Source organism: Triturus cristatus, chromosome 3_2, assembly GCF_964204655.1.
Source record: "Triturus cristatus chromosome 3_2, aTriCri1.1, whole genome shotgun sequence".
Taxonomy (NCBI): domain Eukaryota; kingdom Metazoa; phylum Chordata; class Amphibia; order Caudata; family Salamandridae; genus Triturus; species Triturus cristatus.
In genome coordinates, this window is record NC_140584.1 from 865,111,171 (window position 1) to 865,136,880 (window position 25,710).

Sequence of the window (25,710 nt, forward strand, 5' to 3'; positions counted from 1 at the left end):
TAAATAATGTGCCCCTAGAACAGGTGAGTGCGTTTACGTACCTTGGTATTTCCCTCCAGAAAGACCTGAGTTGGAATTACCACCTGGATCTTACAGCTCTAAAATTACATCAGCATATAGGGTGTTTGATCAAAAAATATAAATCCTCCCTTACAAAACCAGTCTCTCCGGCACTAGAAATTTACAACGCTAAAGCGGTGAGCTCGGCTCTTTACGGAGCTGAGCTCTGGGGATTTAACGATATAAAACAGCTAGCAAGATTAGAAAACAAATTTTTACGTAATCTTGCTAGTGTGCCACAAATTACTCCTACGATCCCGCTTCATCTAGATCTAGGGAGGAAAAATATAGCGGACCTAGCAAAGTTACGGCCACTCCTCTATTGGAGGCGTCTCTGGGTCACTCCGGAACTTGCGCAATATGCTTTGGGGTTTAAGGATGTGATCTTACCGGATTGCTTCCACAGAGTAGGTTGGCTAAAAGAGATCAGGTCCCTACTTATTAAACTGGATCTAGAATCACTTTGGGACAATCCCGAGACGGCAGTCTTTCCATCAAAGGAGCAACTGAAACAGAAATACTGGGAAATGGTCTATGCATCTGTAGTTCACCTCAGCACTTCAACTAGCCTAACAGGTCGCTTTATGGATCTTAAATCGTGGCCAGTGTGTGAGGCCTATTGGGATTTGATCGAGAGGCCCTTCGATCGGAAACTTTATTTTCAGTTCAGGATAGGTAGTTTACCCATCAAGACCTTTACCCGTAAATGGGCTACTAGAACTGATGATAAATGCCATTACTGTATGACAATGGCTAAGACCATTCCCCACGTTTTCTTTGTTTGTCCGCTATATGCGGCCCCACGGCGGAGATGTCTGAGGCCGACCTGTAGTCTATTGGGTGTCCGGAGATGTGCTGTTGCGTTGAGAATTCTAGGGTCTGACTGTAGTCTTAGTATGGCTATAGCAGTTGCTAAATTCCTGGGCTGGTCCTGGATTATACGCACTCGCACTTTAAATAAAAACATTGCTGCAATTTTATCCTAAGATGTATTTTTTAAAATATGATCTGTTTCATCGTGCTGTCCCTTCTTTTTTAACTCTTCTTAAGGTTTTTAGATATATGACAGTATATGGAATTTAATTATTTTTTATCTAGTAATTGTAATGTATTATGTGGTATTTATTTATTAAGTTGTGTGATATGTGTTGTATTTGTGTGCTTTTATGACAAACTGTCGAAATAAAGCTTTTGAATTAAATTGAGTACATGACAAGTGTATAAAGTGCATTGTAAAAAAATAGCCATTCCCTAGAAAACACAGTTAAATGTTAGTTACTGTTCAGCTTAGGCAACCCCGGAAAACCCATGATATTCTTCAGTTATGGCATGCAGCGCACACAATAACTCACAACATGCTCGATACATAATTTAGTAAATGGCACAAGGAAAATAGGCATTGGCAGTGCCAATAGGTCTAGCTTATAAATGCACTGTCAAGGCAGACCTAAAAATCATGTACTCTAATGACTAGCGGCGGGCGAGCCAAGAAATGATCAGAGAGAGCTGAGTCAAGTCAAGGGTCTTGCCTGGGTCTTAGAGCCCATGCATGACCCAAGCACTGAAAATGTTTCCCATGTAAATCATACAGCAAACATCACGTAATATATAATAAATTCTGTTTAAAAGTGAAAAAAGTATGCAAGAATGAAGAAAAAGAGTTTTGGTGAAAGAAAATATTTGCCTATGATGATCACACAGTTTAAGCAGATGAAGCCACTATTCATCCTGGTTTTCTGGTATCACTGGGTACAAATCAGTCACTAAATGAGTATCTATTTGTCTTTCTAAATGTTAAGGGTTTGTTTTTACCTGTTTGTGATTTTTTCAGCAATTTTTATTTAGCACGAACTCGACCCGAACTATCAGTTACATTACAAAAGGTCACCGTGCATTGTTTGTAGATTTGGGGAGACTACGGGATTTACCCAGAATCACAGGAGTTTGAGCCAATGCGAAGACTCAAACCTGGTTCCCCAGGACCAAAGTAGACAGCTCTGGCTCTAGAGCCACATCCAGGGTACAGGAAAGCAGTGGGCAGGCAGAAGCCACTTCAAAGCTCGGCTCGTTATGGGCTCGAGGTTCCAGCTTTATAGCTGCTCAACTAGAATCAGTAGGGCTGCATGTAATCTCAAACAGTGCCAGGTCAGTTTACAATGTTCTAAAAAGCAGCACTGTCTGATGAAATACCAAAGTCCAGTGCCTCCCCGCCCCCCACCCCCTTCACCAGATTGAGGGAGCCTGCAGGTGCTAAGAAGGCCTTTCCACTTCCTACTCCAAACAAGCTCTCTCCCTCTTCCACAGTCTCACCATTAACTGTAACACACCCCTTTCTAAAACAAGCATTGGCATAGCCAATAGGTCTCGCCTTTGGGACCTTATAAGTGTTTAGCCATGCAACAGTTGATGTTGTTGCACCAAGGATATTGTACTGGATAACTAAATGCTTATAAGGTCCCAAAGGGGAGACCTATTGGCTATGCCAATGCTTGTAAGGATTACTTTTAGCACTCTTAGCTGCTCCCACAAATAATATGCATGAGTAAAAGTCCCAAAACATACCAGCGGTAACAGAATACATGACATACCTGTGTGCTCATTGCGCGCAGACTACCAAAGATTCTTCTCTGGAGAAAATACTCAATGCGCATCTTTTTAGAGCAGTCTGTGCACTCACTCGTTAATAAGAGCGCATGTCTCTGATTGATTGAGTAAGTGGGCGAAGTTACACAATAGAGGTTTATTCATTCACTCATATCACTCTTTCAAAGAATGTATGCCTCCACGCGATTCCGTTTGCAGTTACACATTACAGGTTCATTCATTCATCATTTCACTCTTTCATAGAGCACATGCTTGTAGGTGAGTGGGTTTGCAGTTACCCAATACATAATTCATTCATTTCACTCTTTCAAAGAACGTATGCCTCTGGGGAGGATTCCGTTGCAAAGTTAAGTAATACAGGTGTAATCATTCCTTTCACTATTCCATTCATTTGTCGCCCGCTTTTGTACATAGGTTCAGTGAATTGCCTTTTTCTCAGGTCAACGTTGGATTGCGCATCCAGCACCGGGAGAGCTGGCAAGAGGTGAGCGGTAAGGACTCTGCACACATTTGGCAGTCTCTTAGAAAACAGCTAAATAAACAAATCTTGTGAGATATCGGAGGGGTGCGAAGGTGAGAATTAAACAAGAAATGCCAACTAGCAATAAGCAATAGTTAAACCTTGTAACGTTTCTCATTTCGTATCAACTTTTTAAAAAAACGTATACGATTATTCAAGGATGTTAAGAGTGTGTAGGCATGCCAGTGGGGGATAATGTACTGCATGTCTAAACACATATATGGTCCCAAAGGCGTTATTGTGTTGCATTGTTTACTTTAAAACTGTTGTCAGTGCTTGAAATTAGGACGCACTTCTCTGGGGATTGCTTGTTGCTTGACCAAGAGCTACCCGAGGTTGAGCGGATGCACCCGTAACTGCAGTGGTTCATTTGTAATAAAATAAATGCCAGGGCTCCCATCAGGGGGCAGCTTGCACCAGTCCATTTTTCCTGTTAGCACCACCTAAAACAGAACCAACTACTAACCATGAAAGCGTGGAGAGAATGTGGCCCCACAGCCATAGCTGCTGACTTCAGAGCTGGGGAGCCAGGTTCAAGTCTCGGCATTGGCTCAACATCCTGTGATTCTGGGCAAATCACTTAATCTCCTGAGCCTAAATGAATGTCTCCTTAACTGCTGCTCATGAAAAGCGCTGGTGTTGATGTTTAAGTACTGAGCACTGGAAACCACCGGCTCAAATTAAGCACCGATATAACTGTGATTTGACCAGGCTAGAGTGAATTTATAGTGTTGGCAGAGGTACACCTCTCCCAACTGAATAACACTATTTGTGACACAGAATACTTAGCCCATGCTGCTCACTGCCTGCACTGACTTGTAGGGGGGTCACAGTTATTATACCTATGCACTCAAGGCCACCACTGATATAATGGGGGTGTCACTGTTATTAGCCCTTTATTCATACTGCCAGCAGGCGCGCAACACCCATTGGGCTCACCGGGCTTCAGCCCCCCCCCCGCCCCCACCCTCAAGTGTGTCAGCCCGGCTGAGACAGCCTCGCGGGCTGGCGTCCGTTTAATTGCAGCCGCATCCGAGTACTTCACAGGTCTTTAAAAGACCATTTATTTGTTAATGAGGCTTTTGTTGTGTTTTCACCACTTTTTACAGGCACTCTGCCTATGGCTAGAAGACTTAGCCCCCCCCGAAATCTTTTTCAGCCCCCCCCCCCGAAATTTGGCTCTAGTTGCCCGCCTGACTGCCAGCCATGGGTTGTTGGAGTGTCACTGTTATGACCCAGCACCACTGAGTAACACGCACTGACAGTCATCACAGTATTAATACTCTGTGGTTCGTATAGCGCTTTCTGCCACATTCTGGCATATTGTTTTTACTGTAAATGCCAGCTATTACTTTTTTCTCTTTCTATGGTAATACCCACCTCGGAATGATGAAATGCTGAGCCCACACACCAAAATGTAAAAGGTGACTCGCGGGGTGGACAGAGTCGCTGCAGAGAGATCGGCAGCAGGTGCGCTGACCTCCTAAACGATCTTACGCTTGCTAAGCGTCCCATCACTCCCAAATATACCAGAGTCTCGTGCGCTTTTTCCCTCAGACAAGGCACCACAGAAGAGTCTTCCGGTTACTGTAAGTAAGCGCACCGAAGCAACAAAGACTTGACGTATAACTGTAGCGCTTAAAAAAACCTCACAATAAATAAACGTATATGTAGGACATGCACCGCGTTCATTCTTATATGAACTCTGATTCTAATGTAATGCAAACAGTTCCCGGCTCGGCTCGGCTTCGGAGACCCGCATTCACGCACTGAACGATCTAATCTGATCTTCGCTTTGGGTTGACACGAAAATTTGACAAATGGCATTTTTATGATTTCAGTAATCTACAGCAAACAGATAACAAATCACACTGACACAAGGCTGGTTCTATGCCAATTCCGGTATCCTGGAGTTATAAAAATGTAAGCCCCGGTTTATTTTCTCTCTGCTCAACAATTTCGCCGGAAAAAAACAAGTCTAAATTGTAATAACTTGCTTTTGAGTACCAATTGCTACCACAATCTCGAGATACCCTAACAATGAAAAGTAATAGTGGCACTATTTCCCAACCAATGGCATTCATGTTATAGAATCTAGGAGGATGAAAGGCAGAGTGAGCCCTGCTGGGATTCTAAAGGGTGGTTCAAAGACTTTAGTGGCATTTCTACTGGCGCGTACACTCACCCAGCACTGATGATAGCCTATGCCCATGGCGCTAGGTGACAACTCTCTGTACTTCTAGCCAGGGTGGAATATTCCAGAGTTTAGAAACTTTATCCAGCCTCCCAAAATGTTTACACTGCCCCACTACCAGAAATAACCAACGCACATATATATTTTTTTATTTTAAAAGCCTAATCGTCCACACCAGCACATCTTGTTTGAAAGATATGTCAATATATCTCGCAAGTTTTTTTGGCGCCACACAGGAAATAAACGCATTAATTAAATATCTGCGAGCCCTATTAACACGCCTAATAAAGACTTAACATGAAACTGTCATATCAAAGCTGGTTTCAAAGTTCACACTTTTCGTCCACAAAAGGAGTGCCCTAAAATACCAAGCAGAGACTAACCTTAATTCAGAGCACCTCTCCATTCTGGCTGTGGCCGCAGCGCCACATTGTTTATCTAGCACCTAGAGGCCGGCACAGGTGGTCGCAGGCACTGAGCTCTCTCTTTCGCCTGGACCCAGACCAGGGAGCTGGTTTCGCGGCTGCCGGAAGCATCCCCATGGAGCGGAAAGGGAGTGCGGGTGACACGCAGCGCATGTAGGACGGGTTGTCGTGCAGTAAAGGCAGCCGTATCACACACGGTGCACAAACACGGCTGCGTAGCACCATCCTTGAGAGGAGCCCTGCGGGGTGTGGGAGCTGCGGCGGCGGTGCCGACCTGGCTGTGGTGTGTGACTGACTGCAGGCACCTACTCGGCCGTGGTCTCCCGCCAGCGACCCCTCACTCCTAGAGGAATCCCTCACCTGGCACACGTCACAGCCTTCACTCCATCAACAATGTAAACAGACCCCAACACTGGAGATTGAATATCAAGTCTGGTGGAATGTTACTCTTGTGGTCCATGAACCACCTACTGCCCCAGACAAAAAGCCTTGCAGACACCTGTATTTTCATTTCACTGAAACACTGGACATGATTGGAAACACACGTTATTAGGTTATTGAGTGCTATGAAAACACACAGACAGGACACCCAACTAGGTTGGCAGTTCACAGGAATGCAGCGACTACAACCCCAGTCCCACTACTAGAGAATTTGGTAAATAGAAAGTCACTCCATTTCCTCTCAAAAGTAATTACAACAGTGAAAACAGGCATTATTCGACTGGCAGTTGGTTTGTCAGCCAAAATATAACAAGACAAGCGCTAAAAGACAAGCGTGGCCCCGCGGGCGTGAAAGTTAAGGCGTACTCGTGCATGCAGAGCGTTTGCCTTGCGGGGGCGAGCAGCGGCAGGCGCAATAATTGCAAGGAGATGGCGCTGCTGCTCGCTCCCGCAAGGCAAACGCTCTGCATGCACGAGTACTCATTGGAAACAGTGCAAAACATGCAAGAGTTTCCAAGAAAGTACAGAGCGATTCCAAGAGGTCATCTCCTAAGCAACGCTTGAGCGCTGCGTAGGCGAGACCTAAAAAATCCACATTATGTTTGCCACTGCTACTGGCAGTGGGCGTGAAGGTTGACTGCACCACACACCTCAGTAGGTGTGAACACCATTAAACAGGGGAGAGGATGTGGCCTAACTGCTTGATCAGTCGACCTGGAAGCTGGGGACCCGGTTCGAGTCCCGGCAGCGACGCTCAACATCCTGTGATTCCGGGCAAATCACTTAGTCTCCCTTGCCTAACAAAATAAACGTGTCAGTCTGTAACACAACTGGTGTTCATGTAAAGGCTCTGATACCTTCGGGTTGAGTATGCGCTACACCCCCTCTACCCCCCAAAAAAACAGCGTGAGAAGGTGGTGCAAGTGGACAGTGGCTGAAACCACACAGGTAGTGTGAAAAGCTGGCACTGCTGGGAATTGGGGGAAGCTAGGAATGATAGACAGTGTCTGGCACAGATGGCAGTCAATGATCCTGGCACGAGAATGGAATGTAAGAAATTGTCACTGATGAGAAATGTTGACATTTTCAGTGATGCCCAATGTGTGATAAGTTGTCACTGGCAGGATATGTACTGTGCTCTTTCATTTGTATCGCTCTTCATACCAGTAATGTGGCTCCAAAGCGCTGACGTGAAAAACTGGCACTAGTGTAGGCAACGTCAGCAACCACATTGCTGACCATCGTGGCCAGTGTGGGACACTTGGCACTGGTGGAAACTTTCAGAAGGTGACACTGGTGGGCACACGTAGAGGCGTACACGCAGCTACCACTGGTGAACAGTGTCAGAAGCTTGCAGTAGTGAACAGCGCGAGGAAACGCAGTTAAGAGCTAGCACTGGTTTGTGGAGTGAAGACCGGGCACTGGTGGGCAGTGCCAGTGTGTTTAGTTAGCAACGGTTGACAGCGGTGAGCGGAGCGAGTCGCTTGCATGGAGGTCGTGAGTCAACTTTCAACCCAGAACTTTGCAACTTTACTAATTTACCATAGTGCTTAGAGGCATTCAATGTGCAATGTGTACTACCCAAAAATATATCACCGATGAAAATAGAATTCCCTGACACAGTGATCTTCGGAGTTCTGATTTGCACTAGAACAGTAGAAGTCATAAGCTTGGTGGCATTTTGGCACTTGCTACATCAAACACAAGGGCGTGACATTTCACAGTCTGTCTGAAAAGTAAAAGATATTCCGGCACACAGTCAGTCAGTGTTGCAACGGTATAAGAATGAAGATGTAAGGGCTTCAATGCGCATTATGGCATTTTAAACAACAAAGGACATTCCAAAAAATGGTTTCAAATATATTGCAATTTCTTTCAATTTAAAATTATATCACAACCTGAATGTCCACGTTACCAGCGCTTAACAGTAGATATTTAACACATTTCTGCGCGTTCCCTGTTTATGCTGAAATGGGGTGTGTGGCTCAGAGACCTGAAGTGATGTGTCCAGGATCACACATTGGAACTCAGAAATCCTGACTCCAAAGTTAGCCACTTGACATCTCCCTTAAAACCCTAAAGCCCGAGTCTCACCCAAAAAATGATACTAGACACGTTTTTTCCGGTTTCTAAACACACACCAGGAAAATATGTAGATAAGTGTAGCCAGGCGTGCAAGGAAAAGAAAACTTCTGCCACTGAACTCAGCTTTTCAACCCTTCCAGGATGACCTCCCCAACAAGAAAAGAAAGAAGGCCCCGTTTCTTACCGTCCAGGTATTTGTCTCCTTTCCAAAATGGTATTCCAGAAAAAACATCTGAAAATGCAAAAAAAAGGTTACATGTTTGTGGTCCCGGGGAGGCCCGAGTGTGCGCGGTTGGACATGTCCGGTCCCCCTGAGCCGCAAAGAATGGGCTGACAGCACATATCCAGTGTGTTTATCTCAAACATTCATTGTAAACTGTACCGAGGGCACAAAAAGGGCCGATTTACAGTGAGGAACAAAGAGTGACAGCCGCGAGGGGCCGGCTATTCAGAGGCAGCGAGCAGGACGCAGCGACTGAGCGCGGTGGAATGTGCCAGAAAGGAGCCACCGGGCGTGTGCGCAGCGCTCAGAGCCCACCGGGGCTAGGGCAAGAGGAGGGCCCGAGGCTGGATGGAGAGGGGAGGGTGAGGGGGGCGGGGGGAGCGATTTGCCCATCAAACAGTTTCACCAGAGCTGGGCTGGAGACCAAACTCACCTGGCAACATTGTTTAAACCAAACCAACCTCACGCTGCAAGGATGGTACTGGGAGGGGGGTCATGGGGCTTTCATGGTTGTCAGGCAGCCTGCCCAGCGCTGTATGCAGCGCCCTAGGCTGCATCCATTGCCACTGGAATTGCACAATTCTGCTTCCTAATTATGTATGTGCTGCATTTTCCACATAATCCATTATCTGCTGCATAATCTGCACATTTTAACCAAAACAAAAGCTTCTAGCGCAAATGGAATAAAAGTGACAACAACGTTGTGACCTGTTTGTGCGGAGTGGAAGGCTTTCAGTGGCCTTTTTTTCTGTATTTGGTTGTTAAACTGGTACTGAGGTGAAATATTTGTCCAGACAATACTATCATATGAAAAAATTACAAAATAATGAAGTAATACTATCAAAAATGTGCTACATTATGCTGCATAATTCACATTTTTTTCCTGCATAATTTAGTCAACCCTGCCACATAATTTGGTTCTCTCCTGCCGCATAGTTCCAGTGGCCCTGCCTTGAGTCCACCAGCCACAGTGGAAGAACGACAGACCAGCCATGTCATGAAAGATCTTAAATAAGTCTCAGGAAGGTGTAAGTTTGCAGCATAACCACAATATAAATTACATGTAACTGTATTTTAGGTGAAAATCCTGAAAATAAGGCATGGATCCAGCTAACCTGAACCTAAGAGGGACACATCCAATGTCCCCCTCCTGCCTCTGCTTCACTGATCTGCATTCAATACCTCCATTCTTAGAACCCGCCTCAGCCTCAGGCCGGTGCACCTTTTAGAGACTGACCGCTTTTCTCTCTATGCTTCTAATCGGATTACTTTGTGTTACATTTTCCACTGAAAATATATATTTTTATTTTACCTATAACATTTATTCCCCTGGAGAGATCTTCAAACAATGTGGCACTCTTTTAGCATATGCTACTAAGATCAAGCTTGTCAAATTTCATGCAGTTTTGTGCAGGGACAAAATGATACTGTTTTTCAAAACTGATGTATTTTGCCAATTTTACTCCTATATGAAATTTTGCATGCAGCACCAGCAAAAGCAGCTGAACGAATTTACTTCAAACTTGGCATGAAAGCAGAATTGTACTAAAGAAAGCGCCCATTTCATGGCTTAGTGTAGTGTATGCCCCCAACCAGGAAACGTTTGAACATTTTTATCACCCCAGTCAAGCTAGCACTTTGCTAATTGTAGCTTGCTGGGTCACAACATGGGATTCCAAAGTGGGACAGGTAATTCTTACCCCCAGGCCTCCTGTTATCAGCATTTAGCTAGGGGTTGGAAAAACAATGTGATAGTGCTGTTATAAATTGGCCTTAGGGTCCACTAAAATAGGGAATATACTCCATCCAATTTCCTTGGATATTCCTCATTCTCAGCTTCATTTTTGCCTCAGGAAACATTGCAACAAGGCAGCATTGTCCTGGGTGTCCCATGTGGATGAGAGATATGTGTTATTTGTACAGGTGAGGTAATGGACATAAAATCATTGTTCTTCGTCTCATATTGACTTTGGAAAAATTACATAATATCCTAATCCAAATATTTTCTTTTAGTGTTTCCGTTTGAATGTATGCACTTTTTTTGTTGTAAATTTTTTTGGGGATAATTTAACATACAAAAACACCCGGACAGTGCAGAGAAATGCACATATTCCCAGCATAGGCATATCTGACATTGAGGATGAACCCACCATACTCGCCCAACCATATGACGGGCCCAGCTCCAGCCAGTCAGGATAGTATCTATGCCCACTCGCCAACACTCCCACAGCAAAATCACCATCCGGTCAGTTTCTCCCCCAAATCTGAGTATATTGGTTCCCTAACAATATCAGGGCAATTACATCAAATGGTCGCATGTAGGGTGGTGGGCGAGCCTGCCGCATAACACAAATAGTAGATTTGCCAGGACAGGGACGTGAAACCCACCAGTCAATGTCCACAGCTGAAAAACAGTAACCCCAGGCCCAGGGCCCAAACCAGGAAAGGAACCAGCACACTACCCCTGCGGTCAGAGCGCCACAGACCCTAAGAGGACGATCCAGCCTCTGATTCCAAGTCCCCCCATGAACCTCATCCAATCAATCACTCAATCAGGGTCTTGTACAGCGCAACTACTCACCAGAGAGGGTCTAAAGGCACTCAGGGGGAGCTGCCTGACGGCCTGGGTGGAGGATTATTCGAAGAGCCATGTGTTGAGGTCCTTCCTGAATTAGGTCAGCAACGCTGATTGCCTGAGGTGAAGGGGTAGGGTGTTCCAGGTCTTGGCGGTGTGGTGAGAGAAAGACCTTCCGCTGGTTCTGGTCTTGTGGATCCTGAGGATGGAGGCAAGGGCGAGTTGGGAGGATCGGAGTTGTCTCGGGGTATGTAGAATCAGAGGCGGTGGTTCATGTATGCTGGTCCTTTGTCGTGTAGAGCTTTGTAGGCGTGAGTGAGGAGCTTGAAAGTTAATCTCTTGTTGACTGGGAGCCAATGGAGTTGTAGGAGATTTTGTTTGATGGGGCTGCAGCGGGGATGTCGAGTAACAGTCTGGCTGCGGTGTTTTGGACGTACTGAAATTTCTTGAGCTTTTTATGGGTGATGCTGACGTAGAGTGCGACGCCATAGTTGAGTCTGCTGGTAGTGAGTGCGTGGGTGACTGTCTTTCTGGATTCTGCGGGGATCCATCTGAATGTCTTTCAGAGCAGGCAGAGCATGTGGAAGCAGGCTCAGGAAACTATTGATTTGGTGGATCATAGAGAGCGATGAGTCCAGTATGATGCCGAGGTTGAGTGTGTGGTCCGTCGGAGTTGAGGAAGATTCCAAAGCGGCATGCCACGAGGAGTGGTCCCAAGCTGAAGGGGTGGGTCCCAGGATGAGTACTTCGGTCTTGATCGAGTTGAGTTTGAGGCAGCTGTCTTTCATACAGGTAGCAACGGCCTTCATTCCACTGTAGAAATTGTTTCTGGCGGTTGTGGTTTCGTTGGTGAGGGAGAGGATCAGCTGGGTGTCGTCAGCGTATGAGATGATGCTGATTCCGTGGCTTCTGACGATGGCTGCAAGGGGAGGCATGTAGACATCGAAGAGGGTGGGGCTCAGAGACGAACCATGGGGCACTCCACAGCTAATTTCTGTGGGTTCTTAGATAAATGGTGGTAGTCTGATTCACTGGGTCTGGCCGGTGATGAAGGAGTGGATCCAGTCCAGAGCCTTGTTGCGGATGCCGGCGCTGTGGAGTCTTGTAATTAGGGTGTGGTGGGAGATGGTGTTGAAGGCGGCCGCCAGATCTAGTAGGCTAAGGGCTACGGTTTTGCGCTGGTCGAGGAGGGAGCGGATGTCGTCGGTGGTGGCAAGGAGTGCAGTCTCTATGATGTGGTTGCTTCGGAAGCCGGATTGAGAGGTGTCCGGAACGTGGTTCACTTAGCTGAACTCGGAGGGTTGGGTGTTGATGGCCTTCTTTATGACCTTGGCTGGGAAGAGGAGGAGGGAGATGGGTCTGCAGTTCTTGAGGTCTGTCAGGTCTGAGTATGGCTTCTTCAGCAGGGGGTTGATCACAGTGTGTTTCCAATAGTCGGGGAAGGTGGCAGTTTTGATGGAGCAGTTGATGCTGCAGCGAAGCTGGGGGGCAATGGCGGCGGCTGCTTTGTAGAAGATGTGGTACGGGCAAGGATCGGTTGGGGCTCCTGAGTGGATGCTCTTCATGATATTGAGGGTGTCCTCTATTGTGAGTGTGGTCCAGCAGAGCACGGTCTGTTGGGGTGCGCATTTTGTGTGCGATGGTGGTGGGTGTAGTGGCCGGGTTTAAGCTGTTAAAGCAGTTGTAGATCTTCCTGATTTTGTAGTGGAAGAAGGTGCCGAGTTTGTTGCAGAGGTCTTAGGAGGGACATGTCTGTCGTCACGCTGTTGGGCCTGGCAAACTCCTTGACGCTGGCAAAGAGTTCTTTGCTGTTGTTTGCATTTGCATTGCTCTTGTCTGGATGGCAGTTTTCTTTGTGGTTTTCAGGAGGAGGTAGTATGCGTTGACGGCAGCTTTAAAGGTTGCATGAGTTTCAATGGTTTTGTTGTTCCTCCATCTCTTCTCGAGTCATCTGCAGGTGCGTTTGGACTTGTGGAGGGCGGGAGTGAACCAACTGGCCTTCTTGGAGTGCTGCTTGCCTGGTCTATTCTTGGTGTTTGCTCAGTTGGCGATCCATTGGTGGAGGTTGTTTGCTGCGATGTTGGCGTGCATTGGCGTAGCGGCTATGCTGAGGGAGTTGACTAGAAGTACTTTGGTGGCCTTGATCCAGCTGTGACGGGGGAGGCGCTGATGATGGTGGTGTACAGTGGGTGTGGCAAAGGCGAGATGCAAGCAGTGATGGTCGGTCCAGGAAAGTTCGGTGGTGTGGCTGAAGCTGATGTTCCCACTGGTGAAGAAGATGGGGTTGAGCGTGTGTCCGGCTGTGTGGGTTGGACCAGTGACTTGTTGCTTGAGTCTGATGTTGGTGAGGTTCTCCAGAAGGGAGGTGGTTTTCTGGTCGCATGGGTTGTCCATGTGGAAGTTGAGGTCTCAGAGTAGGATGTGGTCAGTGGATGCGAAGGCCTGAGGTGCGATGAGGTCTACGATGGTGTGGGTGAAGGGGTGTCATGGTCCAGGGGGGCCTGTAGATGAGAGTGCCGTGGAGGGTGGTATTGGGGTTGGTTCAGATCTGAAAGTGGAGGTGTTCCATGGTAGTCCTTTGGTCACTGGATTACGTGATCAGTCGGAGTGTGTTTTAGTAGACGATGGCGATGCCTCCTCCTGGGCAGTTGGGGCGATCCTTGCAGGTGATTTTTTAGCTGTCGGCGATGGGGATGGCGATGGCGCTGTCCGGTACGGAGCAGTGGTTGGTCCAGGTTTCTGTGAAGAAAGCGATGTCAGGAGAGCTGGTGTTGAGGAGGTCTTAGATTTCTGTAGCGTGTTTGTGGAGGGACCGCACGTTGAGGAAGATGCAGTTGGGCGGGTGTGCTGATGGTTGGCTGGGCAGAGAGAGAAGCTGGCGTTGGCATGGCTGGAGGTATGGTTGCAGTTCTGGTATGCGAAAGGTCCAAGGGTCTTCTTCGGTGATGCTAGATGGCAGGCGGCATGGCGTCCCGGGTTGAGGGTGAGGAGGATGCTGGCGTCATAGCGGCGGAATGTCTGAGGAGCAGGGTCCCTGGCGCTGGGTATGGTCCAAGCATGGATGGGTGCAGACGAGCATGCCTTTGGCGCACCTTAGGTGCACCACCGCATCGCCGCACAGTGGCCGCCATTAAGTAGTGATGCGGGGGGGCTGGGAGGCAGGAAATGTGGGAGCGGGAAGGGACACTGGAGGGGGCGGGGTAGTGGGGATCACAGGGGCGATGAGAGCAGCAAGAACATGCAAAAGAAAAGGGCAGAGAAATGAAAGGCACATGAAAAAGAGAGAAAATGAAGAGGGCACAGAAAGCAAAGTCCAAAAAGTCAGATGCAGAGAGAAAAGTAAAAGAGACAGAACAAGCAGAGAGAGACAAGAGGGCAGTCAAGGAGCAGAGCAGTGACGCTCTACCACTGAGCCACCAGGGATGAGGAGCAGGCAGGGGCCTTGGGGTGGAGGAGGGCCTCGAACTCCTGACCTCCAGGTCAGTAGCAGCAGCAGATGGGGACAGCAACAGCAGCTATCAGAGGGCGCTGCACTGTGGAATAAGCAAGTCCACTAAAGGATAATGGACTGCCCCTCCCAAGCTCTTGATACTTCTATGAAGGTCCTCACTTCTTGGCCTCACTAAACAGGATTCTGCTTTCATAACCAGCCCACTTTATGAAATTACGCTTCCATTGATCAATTTCCGGCCCCACAGATACCAACCAGATAGCTGCCCACAATCCCACACCATATGCAACAATTCCACCCTCACTGGTCCACATCTAGGGTAGGCTTTTGATGTACCAGGGTAGATTCTATTAATCGTACCCAATGTAATATATGCTCGAAGGCCCAGGTAAAAATTAATCAGTTTTAATCAGGCATTCCGTGACACCTGGGGGACCTGCTCCAGTTGCTTCAACCAATCTGCATCACTGATTAGCAGTCCAACATCCACCACCCAATGTTCCTGCAACGTCATCAACGGGACAGTTATGTCCATACGGATGGCCCTGTGTAACTTGGATACAACCCTGCGTGTACCCAAGGTTTTGCAAATAACTCGGTACCCACATGGGGAGGAAACTCGGACTAATGACTCCCCATTGCTCCTTAATGGTCACCACCTTCCTGTGGAGAAGTGTCCCAGAGATAGGTCAAAGTCTGTCCTTAGCTCCTCAAACGTCAACAACAAACCATCCCAAAAGAGGGCTCCCACTTGCTCAATACCCAGCTGCTGCCAATCACCCTCCCCACTCCAATTGCCAGCATGGGGCAGCACTGCCAGGTCCTGCTGTTGCAGGGATTCTGCATATACACAGAACTATGCGCAGGAAACCAGGACCTCGGTGTGTAGTGGTGTTCCAAAAAACCCACCTCGGTGCCCAGAACCCCAATCTGACTAGCTATAGAGTCTCATTCGTTCCCCGTACTACAGCAAAGCTACCAATGATCAGACATCCTAGAACACGTCACTTCGACCCTCTCAGGAATCGCGGCAACAAGAACACTTTTTCGTTCAAACACTCATACTTGTCCACAACATGAGGAAACAGAGACACTGTATAGTTTAAAATGTTTATTTTAACTAACGTGCTCTATAATGCAGTACACGAGCCAATACTAGCAGCAAAATGCATAAGAACAATATAATCAGCATTGTTACAATTCCATAAAGCACAAACGGTGAGACCATGTTATAATGACAGTGGAAACAGGACTACAGTGCCTTACCACCCTCCCTGTGCTAAGAGCTAGTTTATTATAATTATAGAAGACCTCTAGGCTTTGTCAGAGGGACATAATTCAATTCTAGATACGTCCCGCACACCTGCTTCTTCAAAGTTCATCAAGTCTAGTTATTTCGGGGTGCTATCCTGGCAAGTGCTATGTCCTAAAGCACTGTGGAAATACGTCAGATTGCTGATATTTGCATATCAGTCCCAGGATGCAAACCACCACTTGTTAGATGAAAAACATCGTAAGCCAAAAGATTTCATCGATTTTAGTCCGTTTTAATCAATTTCCTTGTAAAGTTTATTGTCCGTTTATATAAATAGGTGAAACATGGTTCTTCCAATTTTCAAATGCGTGTATAATGCCACAGCCTTTAATACAGCATGTCGGATTCGCACATTTCATTGTAATATTTAGCCCAATGCATTTCGGTGAAATCTTTTGGCTTACGATGTTTTTCATCTAACAAGTGGTGGTTTGCATCCTGGGACTGATATGCAAATATCAGCAATCTGACGTTTGTCAGGGGGACCCCATATCTCCAAGGTTAGATGCATGGATTTACATCTCTGGACAAACACAGCTCTTTTTCGTGGAATGATTTTCTCCAAGTGCCTCTACACGCATACAATGCCATATAAAAAGCACCCGAGTTTCAGTAGTGCAGCTGTGTTGTATGTTATGTATATGGGCGTGGGACTGACCAAAGTGAATCGACCTTGAACAAGCTGTGCAGACGAGGAGCACAGTGTACAACTAGATGTGTGAAAGGCAGACAGTTCTCATGTGAACAGAGCCATGTAGTAACGCGTGCAAAAGCGGCAAAAGAGGCAAAATGGCACCAAACATCTAATAACTTACGCTAACTTTAGCAATGCCTGTAGTTAATCCCATGTCCTCACTACACCCCCCCCCCCGGTCAGGCCATCGGACAGAGGTTTATGGAGAACATAGAATTCAAGAAGTGTATGCAAGAATCAAGAGCATCTATATCGATGTGACCTCAAATTCAGGCAAAGAGTGTTTATTTGAAATCTAGCACAAAAGCCTGCAAGAAAAAAAATGATCTTGTAAAAAGGTAATACACACAAAACAACAACAAAAAAATATTCGGCTGATAACAGGCGCGAGCCAAGTTAATCCATCAGAGTGTATGAGCAGTAAGTTGCAACAGCTTCCAAGAGGAAGTCATTGTTATAGTTAGAAAAAAGAGACGACATCCAATTAAGTAAACAGAACGAACATATGTGTTCTTCAATTATGGGTGCCTCCAGCCCCATCACAGTACAACTTGCGTGATACTCTATATAACTCCATTGGAGGAAGTCGTGTGCAGCTGCACAGATATCCCATTGTGCCAACACTCCAAGCGCAGCCACGCAGGCCATAATCCCAACACCGGAACATTCTTGCTCATGGGACACTAAGGGACTCATTAGCAAATCAAAATCCGGTGCAGGAGATACCGTATTGGAGAGGCAAAGATCCAATGCCCATTCAAATGAATATTCCAAGCAGGTGAAGACTGGTTGCATGCAAGTGTAGTATGCGAAATGAAAGGATACTCCATAAGCCACACTGAGTGTGGCCAGGGGCAGAGTACCGTAACATTCAAGCATACGGTTACGAAGCATCTGCAGCCAGTCTGGGCTGTGTAGGGCCACAGGAGGAGCAGCCATTTTGCAGCAGGCAAATCAAAAGCAGAACTCCAGCAGCTAAGGCAAGTAACAGTGGCAACCCACCGAAGATGCTGGAAAAAATAGAATGAACAAATGCCGGTATCACTCCAAATATAGTTTGGAAAGAAGTCACAAGGCCAGAGCCCACAACTGTGAAAAAGTGGGCCATGCCTGTAATATGAGAGGCATTGAGAATGGTATGAATTAATGTACCGGAATGCAGTGGGAAGTCAGTATTAAGAAGGTCTTGCACCTCTGTTCGGGTGTTAGCCACATGAAGGACGAATGTCTCACCGGCAGATGTGAGCGAAACTTCTTTTTGGGATAACAATGCTCTGATTCTGCTCAACTTATTGAAGTCTGCCTTCAAGGTCGGAATGGAAGGCCAAATCAAGTTATCGAGCCACTTGTGTGGGGGTGGCAAAAGTAAATTTTTACAGCAAACCACACGTTGTGAGACTGTCACAATGTAAGGGATGCCAGCAAGCATGCCGCAGCATTCCTCATTATTTAAAAGCAGATAACTACCGTTTGCAAACAGAGTGAAAGTAGGTGTAATAGCTGGCACTGGATTACCCTTTAAAACACATGCACGATTTGGGGCCGTAAGGTTACAAGCTCCATGCAACTGTATATTTTTGCAAACTCGAGAATAACCTATTGACAAATCGCATGATTTCCCAAAAACCTCTTTGTCATCCTGTAGGCATCTGTATGTGAATTGTAACAACCATACCTCATGAAGGAATGCACTGCCTAAGGGTTCAAAGTAGCCTAGTGGATAATGCTTCATGCAGGAGCTAAATTTAAACAAACAAAACGGGAAGGTTATTACCCCATGGATAAGCCAGACAGCAGAGTCTCTTTCGGCCACAGAGAATGGTAAAGGATCTAACTTTTCAATAGGTAAAAAAGTGTGTGTAGCATCTTTCATGGACATAAATTGCTGTTTGTCTGTCAAGTTAAAAGGCAAAAATAAAGATAATCCCATGGAACTTTCCCCATCTTCAAAGTTTGTAAAGTCCTTGCAAACTGCACAACTGAACGCAATTGATTTTGACCATGATACAAAACAGACACATCAACTTGTACAATAGCAACAATAGACGAAACAATATTGTCCAAGGTGTAAATGCGGAAAGAAAGTGTGTTAATGCTATTGTCAACTACTGCGAGTACCTTTTCTAGATTAGTCTGGTCTATTGCCCTTAAACGTGAAGCAGCTTCAATTTGAGACAGCTTTCAGATTTCATGTAAGCTGCGTAAATAAATCTTTTAGATCTAGGACCAGCAGGCCCTTTTATGAAATCTGTCAAATCGATGTCACCCGATAATAACGACAAATGTGTTTTACTGATGATAGTGTTGAAAGTTGTAACCAATTTTGACATAACTTTCCCACTGAATAGGTGGTAACCGAATGGGAGTTACAAAAACGTAGATCAGGCCTATCCTGTGTGTAGCCAGGGGCCTTGTCATGGAAACGGAGTTGGCAAGCATCCGAACTGGTCTGCCAAACCAAACAACCTAGGGGGTCTAGACTAGAAATATTAAAGGTATCATTTGTAAACAATGATTGTAAGTCATCTGTGGAATAATCGGTATGACTGATCCAGTTCTGATATGTAGCCAGAGGGGGAATGGTAGGGGCATTCATTTGCTTCGAAGTAGCCAATCCAAAACAAGTAGTCTGATATACCGAATCATTTAAAAATAAAATTTGAGTTGGGATGAGGCATGCGTGATATCAAGCTTCTGTGCTTCTCACTTGCCAGGATCTAGAACCCCAAACAGATTTAAGATCTACTGTGGACTTCCACAGATCATAGCCTCCCACCGACAATTCATTAATAAAGGATTTGGAATACAATAATTTAGTGTGTGTGAGCATCACCTTAGGATTCGTCGAAACGTTTAATCTAAAATAGAATGACTCCGCTTTTGACTTATTAAAATCTGTAAAATATGTAAAGTTTTTCAAAAGCGTCTTTGAGCCGCCTTTCAAAGGAGTCGGACAATGTTCCCACTGTGTGTAATTAAAAACATTTCTAACTGTATTAGCTTCATGCAGATAATGATGTCCATAATGCTGGTATCAAAACAAATCAGCATAATTTGCAGTATTCAAATACAAATCCTCAGCATCAAATGCAGCATAATACTTTAAATCTGAAGATAACGATTGTATGGCTTGTACGTCCCATTTATCAGACCGTATGTTATGTTTCACTACATCACCTATTGACACACAAAGTACATTTGGTACATTAACTATCTCTATGGGGCCACGAATTTGGAACTCTACTGCATCCCATACTATTCCATACGCAACTGGCCAGGCGGAGATGTTGACAAAAGTCTGGTCTCTTTTCATGATGTGAGAAGAAGAGTGCGGAGCCAAAGTTCCATCAACCAGTTTTACAGCAGAGCATTCAGAGAGGTAGTGACTATTGATCAGAAGGGAAAAAAAAGTCACAAATCTAATTGACATGAACAGAAAAATAGCGATGAGCACCAACCAGATGTATGTCCAAAGCGGAACCAAATAAGTCTGTTTAAACCAGGGGCACTATAAGAGGGACCAAACTCTTTTTTGTTCTCCACCTTCTCTCTGACCAGGTCACCAACTTTGGGTAGCCAGCCGACTACTGAAATCTGCAGTGCTTCATTAGTGGCAGAAGGTAAATGTTCCTTTGCAAGACTGTCTTGGGTCTCTTGTAGGTTCTGTAATATAGCAGAATGATTATCTACATCAAAGGATGCGGCAGCCGCCGCCATGTCTAGACCATCAAGGTCTGGCACAAACATTTTCATGAGATCAATCAAAAGTGGACAGACCCATTGGTGTTGGTACGAACACTGGCAAGCAGTGCTTGGGAACCCACTAGGTGAGTAAAAGGCCCCTCACACACCAACCTAGTTGGTGTCATGCTTCATCATAGGGGCCCCAACCGGGTGGCCGAGCGCCTCCCGGTTGTGCTGCAACGCCTGACTACAGCGGAGCTGGTGTGGTGTGATAGTGTGATATTGTGAAAAATTAAAAATATCTCTGAGAATCCTTGCCGGGGGAACTTTAATGGTGGCGGCTCAGGATATATTAAAATTAAAAATTATGTGTAGTAACTAAGAAAAGGAATTAGATTTCGTAGTTAACTATGTGTGTGGTCTACATGTTTCAGCCCGCTTAAAAAAGTGTGTGGGGCTTTCTTCAGGACCAGGAAGTGCAGTGAATGGCAAAATAGTGCCACGTGAGTAGTGAAAAGAGAAAAAGAGGGTAATTTACCTACACACTCGCTAAGGTGTGTGGAAGCGATATCAGCTCATTGGCAGACACCGCAGCGAAAAACACTATGGCTGAGTATTGTTCGCCGATCAGGAAGGGGAGGAGTGCGCTCCTCCTGACACAGAATTTGGTCTGAGAGCAGCACCCGCTTGGCACCTACTGAGGTCTCCCGGCTCAGGCGTTGCAGCACAACCGGGAGGCGCTCGGCCACCCGGTTGGGGCCCTATGATGAAGCATGACACCAACTAGGTTGGTGTGTGAGGGGCCTTTTACTCACCTAGTGGGTTCCCAAGCACTGCTTGCCAGTGTTCGTACCAACACCAATGGGTCTGTCCACTTTTGATTGATCTCATATATACTACAGGGGATACGGACGCACCCTTGCCTCCCTAGCTCTCCCATTGTTCTCCTCACAAACATTTTCATGCCAAAGAACATTTTGTATGGGGTCCGCCCACCCAGAGATCTTCTAGGGAGATTATTAAGTGCACGTTGTATGCTATACAAATGGGCGAACCAGTTCCTGCCAGTACCTATGACTAGCTGTCAAGGATTGCTTTAAGTCCTGGTTCATTCGCACCACAACTGAGTTGCCCTCAGGCCTGTATGGAAACAAAAATTTGACCTGCACCCCCAAAGACCTCATGGCATCCTTGTACACCTTAGAGGCAAACGTGGTACCCTGGTCTGAATGAAAGGTGCCACATGCAAAAATTCCCACAAAGACACGCAAATCCCTGATGACAGTTTGTGCATCAGCACTGCGTTGTGGCCGTACCCAAAGAAAACGTGTGCACGAATCAACTACAACTAAGATTATTTATAGGCAGTATCTAAAAAAACGGACCGCAGTGATCCAGATAAACACATCCAAAAGGTCTATTAGAAATGCACAGCTGCGTTTGTGGTGGGCGGGTTACCATAGATGGTTTAATCTGCTGACAAATGTCACACAAAAGCACATAATTACGGGTTTGTTCATATAAACCACGCCACCAGTAATGCTGCTGCAAGATAGAAACAGTCGCTGACACGCCAGCGTGCGCCGAAGCCATGCCTTCATGTGCGGCTGTTATCAGAGAAGGTCTGCGGTCTGCGTTGGGAATCAACCTGTCACCAACGTCATGAATTATCACATATGGAACCTTATCGGGACTTAAAAGATAAAAGTATTTTGAAGGGAAACCCTGCGGGTAATTGCCAACCTTCTCTGTAGCAGCTATTGCTTCCAAGATGTCATTATCAATCTTATTCATGGATCTTGTAACTGCTGCAACCGAACACGTGGCTACTTCCGATTTAGCTGCTTCATCAGCCAAACTATTGCCTACCGCATGTACTCCTATGCGGTGGTGGCCAAGATTAGGAATCACATGTGTGAGAGGCAGACGTTCCTTAAGATCTGCAACTCAAACCCAAAGCATTTCATGCTTAATTGCGCTGCCTTTAGAATCACGATAGTCATTTTGAGACCAAAAGAATAAGTTGTCATTGAAAGACTGAACACAGTAGTAAGAATCATTTACAATTAAAGTAGTCACATTCGGATCTGCAAACGCCAGTACAAGCACCAGAGCGTGCAGCTCAGCTAATTGGGCGCTACAGTCATCTAGTGCCTGTGTGTGTACAACACTGGACTTGAACTCTCCATTCACTATGGCACCTACCACAATAGCGCATGCCGCTGAATAAGAATGCTTTGACTCCGTCACCGGTTGCGCCGAACCGTCGGTGTAAATGATACAATGGTACTCCTCCAACAGACGCATTGAAAGAGGAGCAGGATGAACAAATTCATACTGTAAAAACTCCTGCGTTTGCAGTGAGGAGTCGAAGATAAAGGTGACATCCAGAGATGCCAACGAAGTAGCCCATTGTATCCAACACGAATGCAAAGCCTTTGAGTTTGGTACACTTGCTTTCGTTACTGCTTCAAGAGCAGGATATGGTGTCACAACGAAAATGCGTTTTCCCTGTGCCAGAGCACGTTCCTTTAGGATCGCCATCTGGACAGCTGTCAAGACTTTTTCAACAGCGGAAAACCGCAGTTCAGCCGAAGTGTACAAATGTGATTTGTAAGCAATAGGCACTGTGTCACCTTCATTAAACGTCAAGTAAGTGAAACCCACCGTGCCTGGCACGATATGCATCACCAGGTTTGTGTGGTTATCACGTGTTAACAAGTATTTTGATTCAAGAAGATCAGCCTGCAAAGATTGCAGGATAACTGAATGTTCCGGAAGCCAGTAGGCTTTGAAAAATTTAGGTTGCATCAAAGCATACAATTGCTTGATACGCTGGGCATATTCGGGAATGTAAGTTTGACCGAAATGAAAAAATCCCAGCAAAGACTGTAATTTTTTCAGGGTTGTAGGAGGACGCAAACGTGCGCCTTTCTCCAAGAAGTGAGGCGCCAAGCCTCTACCTTCATTAATGAGCTCGTAGACCATGAACAACACTGTGTACTCAGCAATGTGTGATTTTGCAAAGTTAAATTTATAGCCGTAGTCCGCAAACAAAACTATGATGCGGTCCACGTGACAAAGATGTGGCCATAATTAGTTGTCCGTGAGATAAATATCATCAACGTATGAATACGCATCAGGGTCTATCCCGTCTAACAAAGAGACGACCCGGGCTGTTTTCATAGCCCATGGTCAAATGCCGGAATTGTTTTTGTTTTCCGCCAGCGGTAAAAGCAGTCCATTGACTGCTTTCAGGGGACAGATTGTGACTGAAAAAGCCGTTGGAAATATCAAGTGTAGTTTTATATTTTTTACGTAAAAGACCGTCTTCTAGAGCAGAACTATGGGTATTCTGAACTGCAAAGGTGCGACAATGAGAGTTCAAATGCCGGTAATCCAAAACTAAACGGTACGACCCATCGGTTTGGTTACGGTAAAAAGAGGGTTATTCATCGGTGACACACATGTCTCAATCACTCCTTGATACTCTAATTGATGGAGAATTTCAGAAACAGGAGCTTTCGCTTCCCGCTGGAGGGGATACTGGGGTTCTAGCTGTGGCATAGACCATAATGGTATCTCATGCGGGGAGAATCTTTATCCCAGCCCACCTGAGTATGGTACAGAGCCGGTGCAAGCACCAAAGCCCACTCTTCTGCAAAAGCCTTTGCTTGCTCCTTGGAGACGTTGTGTGAAAAGCCCGGGAGTATAACCTCCTCACCCCTCGGAGCAGCCAGAACAAAAGGCGGGGGGCAATCTGTCTCTGCCAACAAAATGTCATAATACGAAGTCAGATTTCCCCCAAAAAATCCCTTTAATCACGCATTGTATGTCACCTTCATTCAGAAGAACAATATCATATAATCTGTCAGGGGGTGTCACTCGGGTGTCAGCCGTTTCAACTGCGATGAACGTTTCATCTCCTGTCGCCTCCAGAAATGGACGCAGTGCTTGCCGCACTATGGTAACCTCCGCTGCGCTGTCTAGCAGCGTTACTGCCCATGTTAAGTTCCGGAGCCCGGTCCTCAGCGTCTGTGGCATATCTCACTGTTTAAGCAGCAACGTTTCTGAAAACTGTGGGCGCTGATGAGGAAAATCTTATTTTTTTCCTTTTCCATCAGACTGCCGATTTTGCTCACAACCTTGCGGGGCATCTCGACCTCTGCCGTGCTCCTGGCGTTCCACGCTACTGGCCTGTGAGCCTGATGTTTCCTGTGAAGAATAAGGAGAACGCTGATCAGGATCTTGAAACCTGTCATGAGACCTAATTCTCGCACATGGTCGCCCAAATCATAAGTGCGCTCAGAAGTCTCGGGTACCGGTGACGCTGCATGCGACCTTTGTTTCTGTTGTTGCTGCCCCTGCTTTTTAATTCTTCCAATTCTTTTTAGGAAAGATAGGATGGTCATCTTTATTAGACTGTGCCGTCTGTGTCTGCTGTTGTGTAGGTATTCTAGCAAAAGGCTTAACACCCAAACTATTGCGTCCAATGGTCTTATAAGCATCTGCAATCATTTTTGGTAATTCGCTGGGCTTATCGTCCTCTGGGACAAGGTGCAAAGCATTAGACACTTGAAAGTTAACTGCATCTCCCTTGACGTTAGCAAGGAGTAGATCAACAACTGCTTCGAACACTCCAACCATCCTCATCCTCAACTCCACAGCCGCCTTCGGTCCGTGCTCATCTTGAACACGCTTAATCAAGGAGGGGAGCACTGTCATAGAAGGTGTGCCAAAACACTTCGCATACACCGCCGCAAACACTTTTCCCCCTATTTTCACAATCGGTTACTTCGGGTATTAATTCTTTCTGCAAACTAATTGTTAAAATCCTGTGTTTTTCCACAGGAGTGGTATTTGGAAATACCACTTCCAGCTGGTCAAATTTCTCAGCAAGCCAGTAAGGTAAATCATCCTTATGCTGTGGACACTTGCCCATAACCGAGGTTAACCATGACGGGACTAATAATCAGTCCGCAAGGTCCAGCTGGTTGCGCAGCAACCCCAGATGCTCCCACCTGTAGATTGCGTGAGACGTATTGTACTAGAGCCTTATACACCTCGATTGAGGAGGTGTGCGAGACACGCAGGTCATCTACTGGAACTGCTAGATAACGTGGATGTGGCGTGTACCCGGCCAAAACTCTCCAAGTGGCCCCTGGAATTGATAAAGGGCCGAAACGGACCGGAGTCACTGAATGGACCCCTGACCCTGTCTTCAGGCAGGTCGCTCCTCCCACGCCGCACAGCTCCCCCAGTGTGATGGTGTGTCTACTGCTTGACTCCATTATTGCTGCCCTGTGGTATTTTGTATTGCTGCCCGTGTTTTGTCTCCTTCGCTTTCCTCCATTACCTGTGCCCCCCGTTCTTGCCTTCTGTGACCTTGCCTCACCCGTACTGTATTGCTGCCCTGTGTTTTTGTCTCCTTCATTCTCC

At 46.2% G+C, this 25,710-nt stretch overlaps 1 pseudogene across 1 annotated transcript in view; it reads right to left on the bottom strand.

Moving 5' to 3' along the window:
- Window positions 1-8,645, bottom strand: part of LOC146858338 (gap junction delta-2 protein pseudogene) — a 72,254-nt pseudogene extending 63,609 nt beyond the window's left edge. The window contains exon 1 of the transcript XR_014979685.1: window positions 8,514-8,645. The product of XR_014979685.1 is annotated as a gap junction delta-2 protein pseudogene (transcript). The remainder of the gene's footprint in view (window positions 1-8,513) is intronic.
- Window positions 8,646-25,710: the final 17,065 nt, after the last annotated feature.